This window comes from Dermochelys coriacea, chromosome 3, assembly GCF_009764565.3.
Source record: "Dermochelys coriacea isolate rDerCor1 chromosome 3, rDerCor1.pri.v4, whole genome shotgun sequence".
NCBI lineage: Eukaryota > Metazoa > Chordata > Testudines > Dermochelyidae > Dermochelys > Dermochelys coriacea.
The window spans coordinates 50313534-50339495 of NC_050070.1; the positions used below are offsets into that span (position 1 = coordinate 50313534).

Below are 25962 nucleotides of genomic sequence, written 5' to 3' on the forward strand. Positions count from 1 at the left end.
ATGCCCCTCTGCCATGTACATTGGCCAAACTGGACAGTCTCTACGTAAAAGAATGAATGGACACAAATCAGACGTCAAGAATCATAACATTCAAAAACCAGTTGGAGGACACTTCAATCTCTCTGGTCACTCGATCACAGACCTAAGAGTGGCTATCCTTCAACAAAAAAGCTTCAAAAACAGACTCCAAGGAGAGACTGCTGAATTGGAATTAATTTGCAAACTGGATACAATTAACTTAGGCTTGAATAGAGACTGGGAATGGATGAGTCATTACACAAAGTAAAACTATTTCCCCATGGTATTTCTCCCCCCCACCCCACCCCCCACTGTTCCTCTGATATTCTTGTTAACTGCTGGAATTAGCCTACCTGCTTGTCACCATGGAAGGTTTTCCTCCTTTCCCCCCCCTGCTGTGGGTGATGGCTTATCTTAAGTGATCACTCTCCTTACAGAGTGTATGATAAACCCATTGTTTCATGTTCTCTGTGTGTGTGTATATAAATCTCTCCTCTGTTTTTTCCACCAAATGCATCCGATGAAGTGAGCTGTAGCTCACGAAAGCTTATGCTTTAATAAATTTGTTAGTCTCTAAGGTGCCACAAGTACTCCTTTTCTTTTATTGTTGGCAAAGTTAGCAGCTGACACAAACATTTGCTGGTTTGGTAAATAATAAGGCCAGGTCAGTTCTACAGATGTGGATCACATAGTAAACTGGGCTCACCTGAAAAACATGTTTTAATATAGCTAAATGCTGAATCGTAGGTCTAGGAACCAAGAATGTAGGGCACACTTATGGAATGGGGGCTATATTTTGAAAAGCAGGGACTCAAAAAAGGACTTAAAGATCATGGTGGAAAACCCGCTGAACTTGACCCCCCGTAACGATGTGGTGGCTAAAAAAACAAAGATAGCCCTTGGAGGTATAAGCAAGAGAATAGTGAGTAGAAGTAGAGAGGTGTGATTACCACCGTATATAGAATTAATGAGACAGTTACTAGGATACTTCCTCCTTGGGGAAGGGAATTTTTATTATGTGTTTGTATAGTGCTTAGCACAATAGGGGCATAGTCTATAATTGGAGTTTCTAGGTGCTATTGCACTACAAACTAACAAAATAATAATAAAGGATGTTGACAAATTAGCCAGGGTTTAGAAAAGAGATACTAGAATGACTGAGGTCTGGAAAACATGTCTTTTATAGTGGAAGACTAAAGAAGCTCAGTCTATTTAGTTTATCCCACAGCAGTTAAAGAGGTGACTTGATCATTGTCTATAAATACCTTAATGGGAAGAAGGTACTAGAGAGTTCCTTAATCTATGAGACAAAGGCATTGAGATCCCATAGCTGGAAGATGAAGCTTGCTAAGACCCCTCTTTTTTTAAAAGTGAGGGTCATTAACCATTAGAACCTAGGGATGTGGTGGATTCTCCATCACTTGCAGTCTTTAAATCAAAGTGGATGTCTGTTTTAAAGATATGCTGTAGTTCAAGAGGAAGTTATGGGATTGGTGCAGGAATTCCATACGACCTGTATTATACAGGAGATCAGAGTAGATGATGATAATGGTCCTTTTGTCCTTAAAATCTGTGAATCTGTGGACCATTGAAACTGATGGGAAGAAGTCCATGCTGTATTCTCAATCCACATGTACACCAAACGCTGACGCAGGGAAGAAAGGTAAGCAGCAGGATACGGACCCTGGACTTCAGGAAAGCAGACTTTGACTCCCTCAGGGAACAGATGGCCAGGATCCCCTGGGGGACTAACATGAAAGGGAAGGGAGTCCAGGAGTGCTGGCTGTATTTCAAGGAATCCCTGTTGAGGTTACAGGGACAAACCATCCCGATGAGTCGAAAGAATAGTAAATATGGCAGGCGACCAGCTTGGCTTAATGGTGAAATCCTAGCGGATCTTAAACATAAAAAAGAAGCTTACAAGAAGTGGAAGGTTGGACATATGACCAGGGAAGAGTATAAAAATATTGCTCGGGCATGTAGGAAAGATATCAGGAGGGCCAAATCGCACCTGGAGCTGCAGCTAGCAAGAGATGTCAAGAGTAACAAGAAGGGTTTCTTCAGGTATGTTGGCAACAAGAAGAAAGCCAAGGAAAGTGTGGGCCCCTTACTGAATGAGGGAGGCAAGCTAGTGACAGAGGATGTGGAAAAAGCTAATGTACTCAATGCTTTTTTTGCTTCTGTTTTCACTAACAAGGTCAGCTCCCAGACTGCTGTGCTGGGCAACACAAAATGGGGAAGAGATGGCCAGCCCTCTGTAGAGATAGAGGTGGTTAGGGACTATTTAGAAAAGCTGGACGTGCACAAGTCCATGGGGCCGGACGAATTGCATCCGAGAGTGCTGAAGGAATTGGCGGCTGTGATTGCAGAGCCCTTGGCCATTATCTTTGAAAACTCGTGGCGAACGGGGGAAGTCCCGGATGACTGGAAAAAGGCTAATGTAGTGCCCATCTTTAAAAAAGGGAAGGAGGAGGATCCTGGGAACTACAGGCCGGTCAGCCTCACCTCAGTCCCTGGAAAAATCATGGAGCAGGTCCTCAAAGAATCAATCCTGAAGCACTTAGAGGAGAGGAAAGTGATCAGGAACAGTCAGCATGGATTCACCAAGGGAAGGTCATGCCTGACTAATCTAATCGCCTTTTATGATGAGATTACTGGTTCTGTGGATGAAGGGAAAGCAGTGGATGTATTGTTTCTTGACTTTAGCAAAGCTTTTGACACGGTCTCCCACAGCATTCTTGTCAGCAAGTTAAGGAAGTATGGGCTGGATGAATGCACTATAAGGTGGGTAGAAAGCTGGCTAGATTGTCGGGCTCAACGGGTAGTGATCAATGGCTCCATGTCTAGTTGGCAGCCGGTGTCAAGTGGAGTGCCCCAGGGGTCGGTCCTGGGGCCCGTTTTGTTCAATATCTTCATAAATGATCTGGAGGATGGTGTGGATTGCACTCTCAGCAAATTTGCGGATGATACTAAACTGGGAGGAGTGGTAGATACGCTGGAGGGGAGGGATAGGATACAGAAGGACCTAGACAAATTGGAGGATTGGGCCAAAAGAAATCTAATGAGGTTCAATAAGGATAAGTGCAGGGTCCTGCACTTAGGATGGAAGAATCCAATGCACCGCTACAGACTAGGGACCGAATGGCTCGGCAGCAGTTCTGCGGAAAAGGACCTAGGGGTGACAGTGGACGAGAAGCTGGATATGAGTCAGCAGTGTGCCCTTGTTGCCAAGAAGGCCAATGGCATTTTGGGATGTATAAGTAGGGGCATAGCGAGCAGATCGAGGGACGTGATCGTTCCCCTCTATTCGACACTGGTGAGGCCTCATCTGGAGTACTGTGTCCAGTTTTGGGCCCCACACTACAGGAAGGATGTGGATAAATTGGAAAGAGTACAACGAAGGGCAACGAAAATGATTAGGGGTCTAGAGCACATGACTTATGAGGAGAGGCTGAGGGAGCTGGGATTGTTTAGTCTGCAGAAGAGAAGAATGAGGGGGGATTTGATAGCTGCTTTCAACTACCTGAAAGGGGGTTTCAAAGAGGATGGCTCTAGACTGTTCTCAATGGTAGCAGATGACAGAACGAGGAGTAATGGTCTCAAGTTGCAATGGGGGAGGTTTAGATTGGATATTAGGAAAAACTTTTTCACTAAGAGGGTGGTGAAACACTGGAATGCGTTACCTAGGGAGGTGGTAGAATCTCCTTCCTTAGAGGTTTTTAAGGTCAGGCTTGACAAAGCCCTGGCTAGGATGATTTAACTGGGACTTGGTCCTGCTTTGAGCAGGGGGTTGGACTAGATGACCTTCTGGGGTCCCTTCCAACCCTGATATTCTATGATTCTATGATTCTATACAGACTGTGCATTACTATTTACAAGTAAAGGCAATATTCTTCTCTCTATTCCACAGGAAAGATTCCTGATTCCACTATTCTGCTGGCATTGTTAATAGAGCTGGTTGGATCTTCAAAACCAAACCATTTTTGTGGAGATGTTTCAGTAATGACTAAGTTGTCATTGGAACTGTTTGTTGGGTCCAGGCAGGGAGAAAGAGACACATGCTCCTGCTCTTACAGCCTCTTAGTAATGGTACTAGCCTGGAATTTAGGAGACCCCAGTTCAAGTCTTTGTTCTGCCTGAATTCTAGTGATGTGGAATGATGATTTCTGCTTTGAATGAACCAGAGGCAGGATTTGAACCTGAATCTCCCACATCCCTAACTAGGCTACACATGCACATTTCAAAAACAAACATTTTGATACAATTTTGTTCAAAATGTTCAAAAGATTTTGGTTTTGTTCCACTGAGGAATGAAAATTTCAAAACCTCAATGTTTCTGTGAAACAGAATTGTTGTTCTCTAGTCAGCTCTAATTATTAAATATTAGACTCAATATCTAAATCCAAACAGAGAATTTTTGCCCTTAAAGAAAACTGTTTTTTTATTCAGATTGCCTCATTAAGGCCCAAGCCAAAGCTCATTTTAGTCAGTGGAAAACTCCAGTTGACTTCAGTGAGTTCTGGATTACACCCTTAATGAAAAAAGAAAAGGAGTACTTGTGGCACCTTAGCGACTAACAAATTTATTTGAGCATAAGCTCTCGTGAGCTACAGCTCACTTTATCTGCTACTCTAAAACCCTTAATGAAGAAAGCATACATCACAATCACAGTCCTGTTCAGATTTTTTTCAAATGGAACAATTACTTTTACTACTAATTTATGTACAATAACATCAGCAATGTCAGCAAGTACTCTAGCAATCTATTGCAAAGGTCTGAATGAATAACCTCAATTTAACACTTTAGAAATCTGGGAGGCTCTTGTTGAAGAAATTCTGGTAAACGTGGCATGTAATGGCTTTGCAGCAGGTAAAGGAAAATAACATTTTGTCTAACAACAAAAGACATATTTTGTAACATATTTCAGGCACATCATAAAGGGTCATGGCATTAAAAAACAGGAGATATGAAATAACCTTATCTTTGGATCAAAAATAAAATCTTTTTTTTTAAATCTGTAGTGAAGAAGAAAGGCTACTCATGCCTGTTGTCAGCCTGCCTATTCTTAATATTGTAGCCCTTTTCACCCTCATCTGATTTCACCTGTCAAATTTCCTCGGATTTTTAAAAGATACAGAGCAAATGGCTTCTACAGCAGGTTAGTAGTTGTTAACAGTTGCAAAGATTTTTAATTTTTAAAATTGAAGGAATTTTATATTCTTATGAAAAATCATATAAATAATCACTAACACAGATGCTTGTAAAAGTCTTGCATTAATATAATTTCACGCTGACATTGGGAAGATTATTCTATACATGTTATATGAGGTCTCTGTGTGTGTGTATTTAATATATGCTAGTCACATATACAATATGTAGGCATGCTGCTAAATGTAGTGCTGCTAAATGTGTCTGAATCAGATATAACAGGTAATTTTTTCAGAAGGGAGTTAGGCACCTACCTGCTACTTTAGGTGCTGAAATAAAAAAGTTAGATTCTCAAAACTCCTGCTTAGCTTCTGCCTCACACTGTAGGCATCTAAAGTCCCGAAGGGCTTATATTTCTGCTGGTAAAGTCCACAAGGTGCTTGCTGGCAGATTTGTAGGCATACCCACAGCCACTTTTTAGAAGTTGCCTAACAGATTGGGTCCTGCATAAAACAATACTGGTAGGAGTTTCACTGCTCCCACTATGATATTTAGTCCAGTGGTAAAAGCATTCATCCAGGAAGTTGGAGACCTAATTTCAATATTCACTTTCACTCTCTCTAGCTCAATGACTAGTTAAATATTCTATACATACTGGAACAGCTTCAACAAAAGTTTCCACCAAATGCATCCGATGAAGTGAGCTGTAGCTCACGAAAGCTTATGCTGTAATAAATTTGTTAGTCTCTAAGGTGCCACAAGTACTCCTTTTCTTTTTGCGAATACAGACTAACACAGCTGCTACTCTGAAAGAAGAGACTGAGAAAGACACATGCCAGAATATCACATTGCGTGGTGTTTAGGAGAACTCGTGGGAGATCTGGGTTTGAGCCCCTGCTCCACATCAGATGGAGTCAGGAGTTGAACCGAGATCTCCTGCATTCTATGTCAGTGCTCTGCTCATTGGGCAATTGTATATAAGAGAGCCATCACCGCCTCCCCATTTTGCATAGCGTCTGAGCTGATGGACCTGCTCTGAAAAGCGAGCCCCACGGGTAAGATAAATTGAGGATCCCTCCAGGGTTTAATGTGTGCTAGGATCCTGGGCATCAAAACATACATGGCAATGCACATGGCCCCCCAGCAGAAGAGTATTGTGAGGAACTTTACCAGTGAGAATTTATGCTCTTATCGGGTTAGGCAGCAGCTGAGTGGGGGTTTTGAGGATCTAAATTTTGCATTTTGTTACCTCAAGTTGCAATTAGGCACATAAATCCTTTTGGATCTAGCCCTTTGTATATTTCTGTTGCTAGTGAGGGGGTTGGGGCATTACTTTGTTGACGCGAGTATACAAGGACTGCCATAGAGATACCTGCTATATGTAGCTGGACTTTGATTTTACAGTTGCAGCCATGATCCTGCAACATGATCTTCATGGGCAGACCCTTATAGCTGAGTGGCAGCAATGCAAACCTTGCAGCGCTGGAAGGAAGTCCAATTAAAAAAAGATGCTATTTTATACCACTCTCCTTAGGAAAAAATCTAGATAATTTTTGAAAATGTTTGTTATTATTTCTCAGTCTTCAAATCTGATTTTTAGTGGTGACACACACACTGTGAAAATCTATTCATGTCCTGTTGGGACTTTTTCTGATTTCTTTTGCCTTGTGATACATACAATTGCATAAGAGAAAGACTATGCATTGATTTCTGTTTGTAAGAAATCAACATAGTGCCCTTTTATTTTCTTTGGCCACTCGATACAAGTCTTTGTAATTGTTATTTTTGATCAAATTGAAAAAAATATTTTTAACATTGAGAGTTAGCTCTAGGGTAAAATACTGAAAAGATGCCTAAGTCCTATTGACTTTTAATGAGACTTAGACTTCTAAGGGCCAGATGTTCAAAGGTATTTAGGCACCTAAAGAGGCAGATAGGGGCCTAGTGAGATTTGCAAACTGCCTGAACAGGACAGCTGCCTAATTACAATTGGCTGACACCAAAGTGCCTGCTTAGGAGCTTTTGAAAATTCCACTAGGCACCTATCTGAATCTTTAGGCACTGTCACTGTGGGTCCCAGCTAAGGATACCAAATTCAGGACAGACCACTGAGAAACAGGGCAGGCTCACCCCAAACTGGTGTTGTTTCTATCATTAAATTATACCAAGTTAGTAATAAAAGTGAACTTTCATGTCACCTCACTGGTTACAAGAAGTCAAAAATGCAGTCTCCTTAGGCATTCCAGCCCTGGGCTCTCCTCCCAGACACTAGACTTTATGATGAGTGGTTACTGAAAAGCAATTTCATTAGTTATAGGGTCCTTCCTATCCGAAGGGACCAGCCACCTAGCCAGGCCAATATATAACTCAGATCTTACCCAATAATAACACTGATGCCAATCCTTTAGTAAAACTAAAAACGAAAGGTTTAATAATAAAAGAAGAGAAAAAGAGAGTTAAAATGGTAATAGATCATATACATACAAGTGATTGCAAAGTCCATATATCAGGTTTACAGTAGTGATGGAATAAACTGCTAGCTTGCAAAAGTCTCTCTGGAATCACCCAAACGGACTCTGGGTCATCAGTCCTTGTTTAGAACTTCCTTGTTAGAAATCCAGTCCAGAGAAATGAAGCAGGAAATGGAGATGGAGATGGAGATGGAGATGTATCAGGTGCTTTTTTAAATCCTCTGCCATGTGCATGGAATTTTACTGTCTCAAACAAAGCCCACAGTCCAGGTGCATAGAAAATTACTGGCCCAAGATGGAGTCCAGTGTCGCATGAGCATATAATATGCCCTTATATGCTATGATGACTTACAGGGGCAGTCATTGCCCATATTCTTTCTCAGGCATCCACAGGAAAGGCTTACCAGGCTGGATGAATTTCTTCAGTGACCCATTGTGAGCTGAGTGTTCTTAATGGGCCATCAACACCTAGGTGTTTGGCCCTAATATACATTCTATCTGAAGGGCAATACCCAGGAACACAGCATATGTGTAAAATGCAAGTACATAGCTAATAATCATAATTTCAGATAAAAAAATTATACATGGATTTAACCAGCATAGTCGTGTTTAGCAAATCATTACTTTTCCATTGACAGCTTACATGATATACTTTGTACAAGATTTGTTGCAATTATATAACAGTGGTAATATCAGTGATATAAATGATCATATTCAATCATACAGCATCACAAGTATCTAAATAACTTAGAAAATCTGGCCCTCAGTGCCTAAGTCACTTTTGAAAATAGGATCTAGGTTCCACAGTTACTTAGGCACTGTTGAAAATTTTATAAAAAGAAAAGGAGTACTTGTGGCACCTTAGAGACTAACAAATTTATTAGAGCATAAGCTTTCGTGAGCTACAGCTCACTTCATCGGATGCATCTGGTGGAAAAAACAGAGGAGAGATTTATATACACACACACACAGAGAACATGAAACAATGGGTTTATCATACACACTGTAAGGAGAGTGATCACTTAAGATAAGCCATCACCAACAGCAGGGGGGGGAAAGGAGGAAAACCTTTCATGGTGACAAGCAGGTAGGCTAATTCCAGCAGTTAACAAGAATATCAGAGGAACAGTGGGGGGTGGGGTGGGAGGGAGAAATACCATGGGGAAATAGTTTTACTTTGTGTAATGACTCATCCATTCCCAGTCTCTATTCAAGCCTAAATTAATTGTATCCAGTTTGCAAATTAATTCCAATTCAGCAGTCTCTCCTTGGAGTCTGTTTTTGAAGCTTTTTTGTTGAAGTATAGCCACTCTTAGGTCTGTGATCGAGTGACCAGAGAGATTGAAGTGTCCTCCAACTGGTTTTTGAATGTTATAATTCTTGACGTCTGATTTGTGTCCATTCATTCTTTTACGTAGAGACTGTCCAGTTTGGCCAATGTACATGGCAGAGGGGCATTGCTGGCACATGATGGCATATATCACATTGGTAGATGCGCAGGTGAACGAGCCTCTGATAGTGTGGCTGATGTGATTAGGCCCTATGATGGTATCCCCTGAATAGATATGTGGACAGAGTTGGCAACGGGCTTTGTTGCAAGGATAGGTTCCTGGGTTAGTGGTTCTGTTGTGTGGTGTGTGGTTGCTGGTGAGTATTTGCTTCAGATTGGGGGGCTGTCTGTAAGCAAGGACTGGTCTGTCTCCCAAGATCTGAGAGAGCGATGGCTCGTCCTTCAGGATAGGTTGTAGATCCTTGATGATGCATTGGAGAGGTTTTAGTTGGGGGCTGAAGGTGATGGCTAGTGGCGTTCTGTTGTTTTCTTTGTTGGGCCTGTCCTGTAGTAGGTGACTTCTGGGTACTCTTCTGGCTCTGTCAATCTGTTTCTTCACTTCAGCAGGTGGGAAAATCAGACGTCAAGAATTATAACATTCAAAAACCAGTTGGAGAACGCTTCAATCTCTCTGGTCACTTGATCACAGACCTAAGAGTGGCTATACTTCAACAAAAAAGCTTCAAAAACAGACTCCAAGGAGAGACTGCTGAATTGGAATTAATTTGCAAACTGGATACAATTAATTTAGGCTTGAATAGAGACTGGGAATGGATGAGTCATTACACAAAGTAAAACTATTTCCCCATGGTATTTCTCCCTCCCACCCCACCCCCCACTGTTCCTCTGATATTCTTGTTAACTGCTGGAATTAGCCTACCTGCTTGTCACCATGAAAGGTTTTCCTCCTTTCCCCCCCTGCTGTTGGTGATGGCTTATCTTAAGTGATCACTCTCCTTACAGTGTGTATGATAAACCCATTGTTTCATGTTCTCTGTGTGTGTGTATATAAATCTCTCCTCTGTTTTTTCCACCAAATGCATCCGATGAAGTGAGCTGTAGCTCACGAAAGCTTATGCTCTAATAAATTTGTTAGTCTCTAAGGTGCCACAAGTACTCCTTTTCTTTTTGCGAATACAGACTAACACGGCTGCTACTCTGAAACCTTTGAAAATTTTATACTGAGCCTTAAGTCTCTCCCCAAATACATAGCTGCACTGTCCCCACAGGAGGCCTCTTCACCCACAGCTCCTGTGGGGATGTAATTTCCTGCATCCCTCTTTAGGGTACAGCTTATGTTCCCAAAATTGCATTGGCTTATCTCTGTTGGCTTATTAGTTATGAGGGACAAAGCCAATGCTCCTTCTGCTCTCCATCCCACTACATCCTTTCTCTTGGAGTGGAGGATAAGTAACAGCCATACAGTCCCTGCTCTTTCTTCCACACATGATGCAGGGAGTGCTAACGCAGCCACACATAATCCTTGGGAGAGCTTACCCCCGGTATTATCCTTCCATGGATTGGGCCACCATCTGGTCCTTAGACATGGAAAGAGAATTGCATAAGCAGAGTTAGTGTCATATGCACACACTTTATGAATAACAGAGGCATGGGACCAGCACCAAGAGAGAACGTTCTAAGAAAATTAATCACACATTATATTTTCCTGGTAGAAGTGGAGTAGGCAGAACAAAAAAAACATGTTGATGAACACAGCAATTAAGGAAAAGAAAGCAGCTTATTGGAAATGTGAAACAGCATATTAAAAGAGGAGGATAATGAAAACTGAACACAAATGAAAAGACTACATTGATCAGCAAGTCTAGGACTGTAAATAAAAACATCAAAGACAACAAAGGAACCAGGAAGACATATTTTAAATATATAGGAAGCAAATCATCTACAAGTCTGGTGCTTCAAGCACTTAGGGGCACAAGAAGGAAGTTGGTGACAGGTGTTTATATTAATAATACTAAGTGCTTCATTTTAAAAAGAGAATCTGATTATCACTGCTTGAAGGCTAGAAGGAAGAGTTATTGCAATATGAAATAATATAAAACCAAGGTGCCAAACTCTGATCTTATTTACACCAGTTTTACACAGGTTTAATCTTATTGACTTCCATGGAGTTAATTCAGATTTACACTAGCATCAGATCTAAACCAGAATCTATGGGTATGTATACGCTGCAGCTGGGCACTTGCTTCCCAGGTCAAGTAGACAGAAATATGCTAGCTCTGCTCAAGCTATCAGGTTAAAAGTAATAGTGTAAGGGATGGCTTGTGCTAGCCGCTCAAGTATGTACCAAGTGGGGGTCTGCATGGGTTTGTACTCTGGCAGCTAATCCAGCTATTTCTCTCTCTGTTATTCAGTAAGGGCTGAACTGTCACCCACCTTTTTGTGGGTTCACACGGAGGCGCACATGACCAGCCACCCCGTGTTGTGCAGCCTCTGTAATGGCTGTCCCTCTGGGATGGACTATTCAGGCCTTGTTTCCTTTGAAGAATAATCCTCTGGAGAAAGAGGAGAACTCATGTTCCCACACCACTCTGCACTACCCAGCATACTATTGGGCACAAGTTATGCCATCCTACTAGGGCTTATAATGGAAAGTTTTAGGTAACTTTAAATATATGTGTCCAATACCAGTTTGTCTATAATAATCTGTGAGTTTCATACATAAATACAAAACTGGGGGAGGCTCTCTTTTTACTGGAGTTGTTCATTGGAAGTGTTTTTTCGTGTTGGCTTCATTGCATATAATGCAAAATATTATGATAGAGCCAATTCAAAGTAAGCCATGAAAATGAATACACTACAAGCCAGAGTTGGAAAATGCTCAGTAGTCCCCACTGGGGCCAGATTCTCAACAAATCTCAGCTGCCATTTAGGCATCTACATGAAGAAGCTGGGCTTTTAGAAGTGTTCTGCATCCTGCAGCTCCCTTTTGGCCTCAGTGGCAGCTGTTGGATGCTGTGCTCTTTTGACAATCCAAGCCTACAGCTCCAATTTTCTGAAAGGGATCAAACATCCAAAAAGGTAGGCAAAGGGGGGCTGGGGATCAACAAGGAACATTGTATGGCATTCCCAGTGCCTTTGAGTTCCCAGTAGAGGGAAAAGGGTTTGGAACATGTGTAAGACCTTTTGGGAAATCATTTACATGAGTTTCTCTGACCTCTCAAGTAGCTCCACAAAAAGGAAACAAGTAGCATAATTTAGCTTTCTCCAAATAGCTATAAAGCAGTGTCAGACTGACAGATGCAGTTTCATGTTTCTATTGACACAGAAACCTGACCTTTTGGTATTCTCAGAATGCCACATCTGAAACTTTGCCTATCCATCAGAGATTACCAGAATGTCATCCATCACTTATCAAATTTCAACCTTTCAAATGCCATAGATGGGATTTGCAAAACAAATAAATATATTACTGTATATAGATTGAGCCAGTCGCACCTACTAGTGGCAGACCAAAATTTTCTACTCCAGGTGACCTAAATCCCCTTTCTCCTGGAATTTCTAAACAAGGCCTACTTGCTATGGCTGGACCAGAATTCTTTCAGCATTCTCATTGGGAAGTTTTCCTTCTCCTCTTAGAACTTGTGTTCCTCACTTTGTGAAACCCAACTCCTCTTCATCATTTCAGAAATGAAAGACTAAACATAAACTTGAAACTAAAACATACTGCAGATTAGATTTCTCCTCAGATAACAGAGCCAAACCTCAAAAAGAAATTGAGAAACCTACTTTTCCCTCTTTCCATCCATCTTACTTGGATGATTTAAGCTATCTTTTCCAATTAAAACTACCTGGACAATATAGTGGACCTGATTCACTGCATATTAAACATGACAGGATTTTCACAATGTCCTTCTCAGATGGATGCTTTGAAAAGGAAAAGGAAAAAGGAGAGGGCAGAGTTTCTCATTTCAGACTGTGGACTTGGAGTGGCTAAAGCTAGAGAAGAAATACGTTAAGAGAAACTCTTTATAATTATACGTAATCCAATCAGTGTTTGAACTGGCCCAGCCTGCAGTGGTGTGGCAAGCTGGTGCTTTTTTGAAGGCTGCCATCGTATGCTCTGGAATCTGTTTTCATTTAAAAAATAGTAAGTCTCCAGCAGATATGGTTGTGAAAAGAAAATCAGAATCTTAACTGAGTGCATTGGTTTTTTTTCTGACTTTGCAGAAAGCCTAGAATAATAGCTGAGAGGTCTGAATTACCTCATCCAACAATCCTTCCCCATGTCTGTCCCATGAGCCAAAAGGCCTGAGGGAAGGAGCAGAGTCCAAGGAAGCAACAAGAAAAGGAGTACTTGTGGCACCTTAGAGACTAACAAATTTATTTGAGCATAAGCTTTCGTGAGCTACAGCTCACTTCATAGCTCACGAAAGCTTATGTTCAAATAAATTTGTTAGTCTCTAAGGTGCCACAAGTACTCCTTTTCTTTTTGCGAATACAGACTAACATGGCTGCTACTCTGAAACCTGTCATTATGCAAGGAAGCAACAGGCACCACTAAAGGAATACTAATTCTGCAGAGCCCAGTGGGGAATCCATCCCGTACTGAGCAGGGCCAAACCTAAGTATCTGTACTGCACCAAAGAGGAGCCAAACGCAAGGAACCCAGAAGAGCACATGTGTGTATCCAAACGATGCTGCTTAAAGGAGCCTATCAGAGCATCCAAATTTGATCCCTGGGTCTAATAGGTTAAAGTGCTATATTTTCCCCTGGTCCTACTAACCGAATGCACTTTTCTTCACCTGATTCAGGACCACTCATAATTCAAAAGATTCTTATTCCATTTTTGTAGAGAAGACACTTAAGCATTTGGGGCCAGACTTCCCAGTACACTACATCTGTTTTATGCTACTCCAGCAATGCAAAGGAGCTGAAAATCCAGTTCCTAGGTTCATTTTCAAAGAAAGTCCGTACCACTGTTCTTTAATCCTACAACAAGCACTAAGCGGACAGAACTCTGTGCCCACCGGAGTTCATTGCAGAATCAGGATCTTTGTGTTTCTTTTCTAGAACACTTACCGCAAAGTAGTTGTTTATATTTTTAATATGTTTTCCTGCCAGGTGCTCCAAATATTGGAGGATGTTAATCACTGCTGTCTACTTCCTAACAGTGCTTGACCAGATAAGTGTGTCCCAACCTATAAAAGATAAAATTACAGGTTAAAACAATAATTGTCTCTCTTACCTATTACTGTGTGGTGTGGAGATAGGAGGGCCAGAGATTTGTTACACAGCTTTATGATTCTCAGTTTAACTGAAATTATTATTCTCTTTTTTTAGTGCAACATGCTTTCAGTGGGGAGAAAACAGGACTGAGCACTACTTGTGCTGCAGAGTTGCCACAGCTGAACTGCTTCCAAAATTAGTCCAATTCTGAAGACTAGTTCTGCTTGATACTCCCAGAGAAATACCTATAAAAATAAACCTTGGCAAGGTTTTCTCTTCAATTGCTTTATTAAGAGACAAGCTAAGGGTATGTGAGTTCTGCAATTTCCAGACAATTACAATCCTGTGGTTTTTGTTATACCTCCTCTGAGGATTTTTTTTTTAACAAAGACCATTGTGAATTTAAAAAGTAGAGTTAATACAACCTGACAATTAGCAAGCCTTTCAGCCTTGTAAAATTGATGTTTTTCCTTGCAGGTACATCTTAAAGGAACTAAAAGTGACAATTTAAATTCCTTCTGCCTAAAGCAATGTCTTTAAGGGTCTCATTTAAGTAAAAGTAAAACTATTTAAAAATAGCATCAACTGTTGCATATGACATTTATTGGGGGGACATAGAAGGCCTTAAAAACAACTGATACAATCTGCCGAATTTTACAATAGAATCTAAATGTAAAATAAAATAAAAAAGCCAAAGTGTTGTAGCAAAAAAAAAGCAGTAGAAAGTATCAATGGTAAATGTTTTCTTTGTTAAAAATGTTTTGTTAGATACCAAAAGGCCTGATGAGCATAGGATGCCCTATAAATAAAGGCCTGGATTCTGCCATTGAATTCAATAGGGCTCCTTGCAGAGTAAGGACTCAATTTACTCAATTACAATTTGAGTAATAGTGGAATAATCTGGGCCCCAAAGCATTACCAGCTAAATAGAACCTTTAGGTTCAGCCCTGTTAAGGGCTTGTCTATGCTTACAGCGCTGCAGTGGAGCAGTTGCACCAGTGCAGCTGTGCCACCGTAGTGCTTAATGAAGACTCTGCCTATGCCAATGGGAGAGTTTCTCCCATTGTCGTAGGTACTCCACTTCCCTGAGAGGAAGGATGGATTGATATTGATGGATGAAGCCCTCCCATCAACATAGTGCTGTCGACACCAGGGTTAGGTCAGTATAACTGTGTTGCTCAGGATGTGGATTTTCCACACTCCCAAGGGACATAGTTATACTGACATAAATTTATAGTGTAGACCAAGGCTTTGATTCAATCTAGCCCATAATGTTTGGGGGCCCAAAGATAAGCCCAGGGAAGGAATTCTCATCCATAGACATCAGAAGCAGGACAGAGCAATCCTTTGTTCTTAAAGTTTTATTCTTTTTACCTACATACCTGAACAAGACACATGGACAAACAGAGACTAAGGTGCCGGCATTCATTATTGTAGAGGCAGAAGATAGTTCATAAAGCATAACAGGAAAACAAGTTAAATATGTCAGTTTTCCATAAGTATATACATGTTATATAGCCTAAGGATGCATTACTCATTGCACCCTTCTCCTTTATGGCACATATCCCTCTTTTAAGGGGGTCTTTTGGCTGATGCTGGCCAGGGAAATCCTGATAGCTTGACTCCAATGAAGCCATGCAGACCAAGAGCTCTGGACCAAATTCTGTTCTCTTCTATACTGGTGTAAATCTGATAAACACCGTTATGGAAATGTTGTTGGCTACATTCTGATAAACAGAAGTGGTGACCTCAGATGACCGTCTCATCTCCAACCTTGGGGCCTCTCATAGCCAACCGGACAAGGAGACAGACACCAGTCTCCATGCAAAGTTCAACAGGAACATGGAAATTAACTGTTAAAAGTGTCAATACATAAATACCCACATAAATGTTTGGATTCTGTTATAAAGATAACTCTTTAAACTGATCAGCAAGAGAAGTTGGTCATTGACCCTATGGCAAAGGCAAATCAATTCCTTATTTAAGACAAAAAAAAGTTCCATTTGTTTTTTAGAAATTGGTTTTTCACCTATAATGTGTCAGATTAAATGTGAAATGTTTGTATTTTTCATTTCATATTTTCCACATCTTTGTATACCATCTATTCAGGTGGAATGTGAACAGTTGACTTGGGTGCCTTGAAATACAGTAGCATGAACGCAGAGTAGTAAAGAACATACCAATATAGTTTTGTGCCATCTAGGATACAACTAATCTCCATAACCCAGATTTTCAGTTAATGATTCTGTGAATTTCAAATTGCATCAGACCTGCACATTGTAAAAACTGACAGCTGGCTTACCAGCATTTATATGTGCAGGATGCTGCCTTCTAAGAGATGAGAATGCCAGGAGACTGGTAATCTGTGCTTCAGCTCTGAAGAATATCATAAATCATACAAGAGATTGAGAATGTAAAATAAAATATTCCTTGCTACAAATTCAAGAATATTTGTGGGTGCATCTTTAGAGCTGTGCAGGGGATTTACACACATGATTCACCGATTTATTCCTTACAATAAAATTCAGCAATTTTGGATTTTGTGGTAACCTAGCCATGTAGTAGGAGCTAGGGGCATACATCTTTATTCTACTATGGCATTTAAATTTCTGGATAGAAAAAAAGTGACTGCTACAGTGTACTGACTAATTTTTTTTTAGAAAGTTCCATTTGTTTTAACTAAACAATCCATTGCTCCAGTGGATTTCATGGATTCATAGACTCAGCCATATGTGGGGTTACTATGTCAAGAAACTGAGAGATATCAGCTCAGAGGAAAATCCAGGAGAGTGGCAGTTCCTTTCCTTGATGATACCAAAGATCCATGGGATAAGTAGATTGTACTCCCTGCCCCTTAGTTTCTGGAGAGGGAGATTGTCAGAACTCCATGAGCTGGTCCTTGTGGAATTTCCTGGACCTCTTGTATATAAATAACTAATTTAATAAAATTGTCACTCTGCTGGGGCTTTTTCCCTTTTGACTTTGGTTCTTTTTCAACAGTTTGTTAGGAGGTAAATAATGATCTGAGTAAATATTACAATAAGTAATTCTGTACCAGACTCCAGACACTGTATTTTGTTAGGAGGCAGGAGAGTGAAAGGAACCTGGGTATCTGCAGTTTCTAATCTTCTTTTAAACATTCCAGATGGAGTGAGTGAAATCTTTTAATTGAAAGTGAAATAGTTTATTTACATCAGAGTTCTGCATAAGAGACACAGAAATGCTGAATTGAGGGAAAGGACATTGTGGCAGAGTGAGAGACCCTAAGTGCACCACGCTGTACACTGTGGAAATGTCCCAAACTAGGGCAAATTGATGAGGTAATAAGTCAAGTACTCAATGATTAATTAGCTGGGTGGTTCAGCTTGTTAGCTGGAAACAGTTAAAAGAGAGGCAGGAGTAGGGGGGGGGGAGAGGGGAGTGAAGAGAGGAGTTCAAGATTACAGAGAGCTGTGAGGCCTACCCTTTTCTGCCCAGTGCCTTGGTAGGTGGCAAAGACTTGGGGAAAGACTTATGCTGTGGGGAACATTTATAAAGCATGCTGTAAATAAAGTTTCAGAGTAGCAGCCGTGTTAGTCTGTATCTGCAAAAAGAACAGAAATACTTGTGGCACCTTAGAGACTAACAAATTTATTTGAGCATAAGCTTTCATGGGCTACAGCCCATTTCATCTGATGCATGTAGTGGAAAATGCAGTAGGAAGATTTTATAGACACAGAGTACATGAAACAATGGGTGTTACCATACAGACTATAACGAGAGTGATCAGTTAAGGTGAGCCATTACCAGCAGGAGAGCGGGGGATAAAAAACCTTTTGTAATGATAATCAAGATGGGCCATTTCCAGCAGTTGACAAGAACAAGTGAGGAAAAGTAGGGGGGAAAAATAAACATGGGGAAATAGTTTTACTTTGTGTAATGACACATCCACTCCCAGTCTTTATTCAAGCCTAATTTAAAGGTGTCCAGTTTGCAAATTAATTCCAATTCAGCAGTCTCCCATTGGAGTCTGTTTTTGAAGTTTTTTTGTTGTAGTATTGTGACTTTTAGATCTGTAATCGAATGACCAGAGGGACTGAAGTGTTCTCTGACTGGTTTTTGTCCACATATCTATTCAGGGGACACCATCATAGGGCCTAATCACATCAGCCATAGCATCAGAGGCTTGTTCACCTGCACATCTACCAACGTGATATATGCCATCATGTGCCAGCAGTGCCCCCTGCCATGTACATTGGCCAAACTGGATAGTCTCTATGTAAAAGAATAAATGGACACAAATCAGACGTCAAGAATTATAACATTCAAAAACCAGTCGGAGAACATTAAGCCTCTAGTGAACATTATGAGAGATGCCTCTGTGAATGTCTTCTGCATGGTTGGGTAGCAGTGGGAGTTACGGTAATTATTCTCTCACCATTGACATGCTGTAATGCAACTTGAACAGTTTTTTATTAAAAAGACCCTAAGACAGATCTGAATTAAAACTCGTATAAAGCAGATGGATGCTATAGTAAGGGAACAAAATTAAAGGTCTAAAAGCAATGATTCCCCACTTCAGTTGCATCATTCAATGTTTCAGCTTTCCAGCTGGTGAGAAACACATACTGTCCTAGATATATTTCTCCTATCAGCTGTGGAGACTCCGAGACTCCAACACCCCACCCCATAAAGTCCTCAATGGTGTCTCTTCCTTTTGAAGTCTTCTGGGGAGGGGTATACTACCCAATATATTAAATATCCCCCAACTCCTTCTCAGCTGTGCTGTGCTTGGACTGGCTGGTTCTCTACTAACCCCATCTCTCAGGATCAGAAGTTCCAATGTTTGCTCACCCTATCTTGAAACTTTGAGTGGGCTGCATGGTAAGGTCACTACCTCCCAGCCTTCAGCATGTCTTTTCTGGATGGTGGGAGGTGGCTGCCCATCCAGAGCACGTTATATGCTGCTGCTGAAACCCTTCTGACTCTGTGGGGCTCAAAGTGCCCTGAAATCTTCCTCTGCTTTTCTTAGCTGGGAGCTAAAATCTTCCTAGCAGCTTTGCAAGTCATTCTGATTGTCTAAATAAAGGGTGTTCAGCCTCCTGTTCCCCAGAAGAGATCTCTGATACCTTGGGGTTAAAGAAGTAGCTTTACTATTGACATCGCTACCCAAAATTTCAACATGCAAAGATCCAGGGAAATGGGCTGGGGTAGCACCTGACTCCAAATGATAGCAGGGGCACTGCAATCTAGTAAGCACTTCCTATCCTCTTCCAGAAAATCTGTTCAGATAATGGATCCAGGGCCTATTAGGGAGAAGTAGTTGATAGGCTCAGGGATTCCAGTATTGCTGGCAGGATTCAGAGCCAAATATGTTTGGACAGCAATTAGAAGAATTTTCACTCCTCAAATGAAGCTGATATTTGGCCTGTTTGGGATATTTTATGCAGTTCATATCTCCTTGATTTGCCCTAGACACGGTTTGCTACCTCTAAGCTGTACTATGAGTATGATGCATGTACGAGAGGGGCCTGTTCCTAACAATTTTGCCCCTTGTTTCAATAAAGCAGAAGGAGAATTGAGGCTTTCTGAAGAGTTTATACTTTTCTGAGCAGCTTAACATTGATCAAAAGCAAGGGAAGTGAGACAAAATTGGGTGCCCACTAAAATTCCCCATGCTTTGTATATGGTGATGCTGTAGATTTGCCCTGAAGCTACCTAATTATGTTACACATCAAGAACTTGATTACTAATTATTATGTATTATTGCAGTACTAGCAACAACATGCTGAGCCCTTGCAAGCTTAGATAAAAGACAGTCCTTGCCCCAAATAATGTACAGTCATATGTATTTGAGCATGCATTCACTCATGCTGAGCTCTCACTGAGTTCAGTGGGAGCGTGAAACAATTGCAGAATGGGGGTCCCAGACTGTGAGTTGGAAAGGAAAAACAAACTGGAAGTAAAATGGAGGTTTGAGCAAAATATTTTTTCTACATCATTGTCGGGGTTCCCTCCCCACTCTGAACTCTAGGGTACAGATGTGGGGACCCGCATGAAAACCCCCCTAAGCTTATTTTTACCAGCTTAGGCTAAAAACTTTCTCAAAGCACAAATTTCGCCTTGTCTTTGAACAGTATGCTGCCACCACCAAGAGATTTAGACAAAGAACAGGGAAAGGACCACTTGGAGTTCCTATTTCCCCAAAATATTCCCCCAAGTCCTTACACCCCCTTTCCTGGGGAGGCTTGAGAATAAACAAGATGAGCACAGACCAGCCTTGGATTTTAAGACCAAAAAACCCAATCAGATTCTTAAAAAAACCAGAACTTTATCAGAAGAACAAAAAAAGATAAGAGAACAACTCTGTAAGATCAGAATGTAAGATAATCTTACAGGCAGTCAGATTCAAAACATAGAGAATCTCTCGAGGCAAAACCTTAATTTAAAAAAGGACACAAAAACAGGAATACACATTCCCTCCAGCACAGCGAATTGACAAGCCAAAACAAAGAAAACCTAATGCATTTTCTAGCTAGATTACTTACTACCTTTACAGGAGTTGGAGGGCTTGCATCCTTGATCTGTTCCCGGCAAAGGTATCACACAGACAGACAAAAGCCTTTTCCCCCACCTCCAGATCTGAAAGTATCTTGTCCCCTCATTGGTCATTTTGGGTCAGGTGCCAGAAAGGTTATCTGAGCTTCTTAACCCTTTACAGGTAAAAGGACTTTGCCTCTGTCCAGGAGGGATTTTATAGCACTGTATACAGAAAGGTATATATTCCCTTTATATTTATGATAATCATATTTCATCTACATAAGATGAACTTTGCAGAAATCTGATTGATAAGCATTTTACCCTTCTGAGTTGTTGCAGACCAACTGAAAAATGAACACCATCAAAATCCATTTCTAGCAAATTGATGAAATTATTCTTTTTTGTGCACTGTATTTTCATTTAGCATATTCAATGTGTTACTTTTATTCTTGAAGGTAAAAGGAAAGCTAATAAATAATGTCAATGTTTAAAGTATACTACTAATGGTCTTTATATTTTTGTACTGTGTGTACAAATAGCTAATGAGATGTGCTCCTGACACTAGGTAAAACTCCAGAGGAAGCTGCAGATTCTTCTCTTCACTATATGGAGAAGAGAGTCCATGGTCGGGGAGGAGTTATAATTGTCAGCAAAACTGGAGAATGGACAGCACGATTCACCACCAAGCGGATGGCATGGGCAGGAATAAAGGAAGGTGTGTTAATGTATGGCCTAAATCCAGGAGAAACAATTCAAGAAATAATTAACCCTCCCAAATAAACTTTTTTGGGGAGGGGATTTTTACACTGGATGTTATTAGTTTGTGCTACATGATTCTTAATGAAGGGTGTTTGTATCTGGCATCTTTGAACTAATTTGCTTCTTATTCAAGAAGATTCCTAAAAAATGACTTTATTACCTTTAATAAAGATAGTTTTCCAAAGCATTGTGTTTGGTTATTTCAGAACTTTGAGAATATGCTAAATGCTACATTGAGTCAGTGTTCCATAGTAGTGGTGTTTCATGCAAAATTCTATATCTCAACTGTAGTGAACAAACAAACAAAATGTGTATGATATTGTATGTTTCAGCTGCAACATCCACATCAAACTTGGGTTATTTCAGTAATGTGTGCAAATTTTTTTCCTTTGCTGTCTAAATGTATCATGTATTGATAGTTGTGCATTTTTAGAAAATTTTAATGACATGGAAAAGTTGAGCTTTCAATCAAGTTTATCCAACTAAGTCTTAATAGCAGTCCCACAAGTATATTTTAATGTTTTTGCTGAATACTTACCCCAAGAATACAGAAAGCAGTGGAACTACTTTTATGTCTTCCAAAATAAGCTATAGATTTTATTTTCTTCTACATTTGAAAGATTGAAATATCCTATTTGTTAAACCACCTTTATGGTCCTTTCATTAATTCCTCCCAAACCCAGTCAAACACGTTCTTTCAAGTAGACTGTCCCAAATAAACCACATTCTGGTAAAAATAGCATTGCTCTCTTCAAGCAATCAAAACAAGGTGGGATTAATGTTCCACTTAATGTACAAAATTCAGCATTTAAAAATCAGCTTCACACATATAATTGCATCAATACCTCCTTATAACAGAAACCTTCATGAGAAAAAGAGCAAAGCACAGACTCTATTTGTGCAAAGGATTCATCTCACATAAAATTTCCCTTTGGTCTGTGCAATCTATATATCTTCACAGCCTGCACTGCAGTCTTTTTTTTCACTGAAGAATTATCTGTCTTACTCAGTAATGAGGTGCACTTTCACAAGTATATTGTATAGATTTTTGTAACAGCATTTCATTGGTTTTGTAATCTTTTTTTCCTAAGAACAGCCACCCTTTTGCAGAAATGTCCAATACTTTGGACTACAGAAATGTTGTGAGGCATTCAAGTTTCTTCTATGATCCTCCATACAGTAGAGTATGAAATGTTTCCATATCTTACTGGTTATGGCTTGCCTCTCCCTGGATGTTTTCCATAAACAAGGACAGATATTATTAAAAAGATACATTTTGCTGCGAGTCTTGGATCACCTAAAAATAAATAAGCAATCAGATGCTGTCATTTGTACTTTAGGTTTTTTTCCTAAATTGAATAGCTTTGATGTCAGCCGCAGCAATATAGAGGTGACCTATTCAAATAATCTTGGACAGTAGCAAATTTAGCTTGTGATGTTTTATTTTTGCCACACCAACTTCAAAGATATTGAGGAGGTAAACAATTGTGAGGTGGGCATACTGATGGTGCACAACAAAGACACATAACTTCATTTTGTGCTCACTTTCATACAAACTCTTTCCTAAAACATTTTTCAGAATTAAACATGGTAATACTATTTAAAAAAAATAGGTATCAGCAGAGTGAAATAAATTAAGAGGCATAGGTAATGGAGAAAGAGGTATTTTCAGTCAAGAAGTGAAAAGAGACAGTCAGTGAACTTGAGAGATAGTGAAGACTGCACCAAAAACAAAGAGCTGCCCAGAGCTTTTCCACTAAGCATATCAAGATTGGATGGGAGAACAAAGGGAAGGACAATACTCAACAAGCTGGGAGTGGCAACAAAAAAAGACAAAGTTTATGAGGTAGCATCAGGACTGTGTGAACTGCTTGAAATGAACCACCAAGTTTCTCAGAATTTGCACTGGATTGTGTTTGACTGTCAGTGGTTTGCTCAAAAATATCTGTCAGGAGCTCACTGCTAGTCTAACAGTCTCTTATCAGGGATTCCAGCATCCACTATAAAGTGTGTAGCAAAGAGTCCAGACATCAGTGGCTAGAGGTGGGATGGGGAGACAGGAAATGTACTGAAAAAAGACATATTAACTACGTTAATGTTACACGTTCCCCCAGGCTGGAGGAGGTGCCTTGTGTATTTCAGGTGTGACAAAGTTCCTGCTCTACCTTGGTGGGTCTTGCACTTATTGGTGGATTTGCTCACCTTGGAGCTTCATGGCAGCCCTCAGCTTTGCCGTTTTTCTGAATTCACAGTCCAGGTTGACTCCTCCTGTGTCTGACCAGGAGTTGGGAGGAACTGGGGAACTATTCCAGGTTCCAGCCCAGGGCCCTGTGGAAGGCAGCTGTCTAGAGTGCCTCCTGGAACAGCTCCTGGAACAGCTACAACTCCCTGGGCTACTTTCCCATGGCCTCCTCCCAACATCTTCTTTATCTTCACCATAGGACCTTTCTCTTGGTGTCTGATAATGCTTGTACACGTCAGTCCTCCAACAGTCCGCGTTCTCACTCTCAGCTCCTAGTGCCTCTTGCTCCCAGCTCCTCACACGCACACCACAAACTGAAGTGAGCTCCTTTTCAAAACCCAGGTGCCCTGATTAGCCTGCCTTAATTGATTCTAGCAACTTCTTGATTGGCTGCAGGTGTTCTAATCAGCCTGTCTTAATTGTCTCCAGAAGGCAATTACCTTGTTATCTTACCCAGGGAAAAGGGACCTACTTAGCCTGGAGCTAATATATCTGCCTTCTATTACTCTCCTATAGCCATCTGGTCCGTCCCTATCACATAGGATAAATTCTCTCTATGCAAGGAAGCTGTTTCAGACACACTATTGGGGCTCCCCAAGAGCTGGGGTCATAAAGTCTTGATTCAGGCCCAGCTCTGCTGTTGCTGCCGGCCATGTCCCCCCTGCTCCTCTCCTTGCAAGCTGAACACAGGAAATGTGAGGTGCTGTACGTTTAGCCAGGCCATTAGTCCAATTTTAAACTTGATGGTCCTGTTGTTTTTTTTAAGGTTTGTCTCCTGTCCAGTATTGGTATAAAACCAGATGTGGTTTTGTCTGGTGTTAGGCACAGAGAATGCCATTTTGAAGAGTTTACCACTCCACTCCATCTCTGTGACGTCACACACCATGAATGCAAGGTCATGCCAGCAGGGGGACGCAGATGGGGGTGGGCCAGTGCCATTCCTGGAAGTACCTAGAGGTACGGTATTTTAAAGATGTGTGAGTGGCCACCCTGTGTACACTTTATACCCCCTTCTAAAGGTCATCAAACTAGAAGTGGTGTGAGACCCTCTACTCACACACTCACCCTGTTCTCTCTGGTCTCCAGCCATGGACTGGAACATCCTAGCAGAGACCAGGAGTGTGTAACGATAGAGCACCTCACTCTTGTTTTTGTTAAGTTTCCCTATTTACCTAGGAGACTCAGACACCTATTTGACAGCAAATGAGAAGACAGTGGAAGTCAAGCAACTTCTGGGGAAAACAGAGCTATAGCAGTGCTGATTTTCCTCTTCTATCTTTATATCTGTGAAATGCATTGATATAATTAGAGTCTATTTCATGATCAAATCTGGCTCATTGAGTAATAGAAGATTAGTCCCCTGGCAAAAATCCTATGGTATCTTCTTAAAGTTGTTTGGAAAACCTTGTCATGTAAACCCTGTGGCTGAATCCCTAGAAAGGGGGGAGCTGTTGTTTTAATTTAGATGGAATAAATGTTCCAAGCATGTTACTATAACCCAGTCACTGTCCAACATTAAACAGCATTAAACAAGGTTTGTGGTTTGGTACCCAGAAACTTCAGTCTGCTTAGTATCATGGCAACCACACCATTAACAATTCTTTTAACCTTTAATTAAGGATAGAGAAAAGAACAAAAGCAACTAAAATATTTGAAATGTAAAGTATTAAGTAAGGTTTTTATTTTAATAATTTTTTGTTCCCTGTTCCCTAGCAGAAGAGAACTTTTACAAGGAAATCTCCACTTGTTTGACCATCTTTTAGATGGTATTAAAGATACCTGGGAAACTATATCTACCACCCTGGGCACCCCGATAGGTAATACCACCCATTCTCAAGTATTGAGTCAAGGGGGTTGAAACAAAGAACTTTATTTGAGGTGTAGGGGTAAGAGAAGAGATATGGGAGACAACAGAATAAACTTGAGAAAGACAATTTATAAATTAACAATATTAGTAAGACTCTCCCCAGGATGTCTTAGTAACAGTCCCAACCTCAGACTGCCTCTGGTAGTTGTGAGTAGCTTGATGTGTTGTACCCAATTCTCTCTCCTCCTCCCCCACTTCTATAGGTCTCTGATAGCTTCTCCAAAGATTCAGCACAAAGGCAGCTTCAAGCCAATCGAAGGCTTTAAGGCAGTGAGTGGAGCTAAGGTGGCAGACAGTGCAGAGACAGCATTGCTTGGACAGTATACATTGTATATGGCTGCACAGTCTTATATTTATTATTTGTCAGTTACTATAAACAGAACTAAAAATAAATAATTGTACCATATAAGTAAGGACTTA

General features: G+C 40.7%; 1 long non-coding RNA gene across 1 annotated transcript in view; it reads left to right on the plus strand.

Annotated features, from left to right (window-relative positions):
* LOC119852953 overlaps nt 1-23682 on the plus strand; it is a 155627-nt gene extending 131945 nt beyond the window's left edge. The window contains exon 5 of the long non-coding RNA XR_006279816.1: nt 21240-23682. This is a non-coding gene — a long non-coding RNA (uncharacterized LOC119852953). The remainder of the gene's footprint in view (nt 1-21239) is intronic.
* Nucleotides 23683-25962: the final 2280 nt, after the last annotated feature.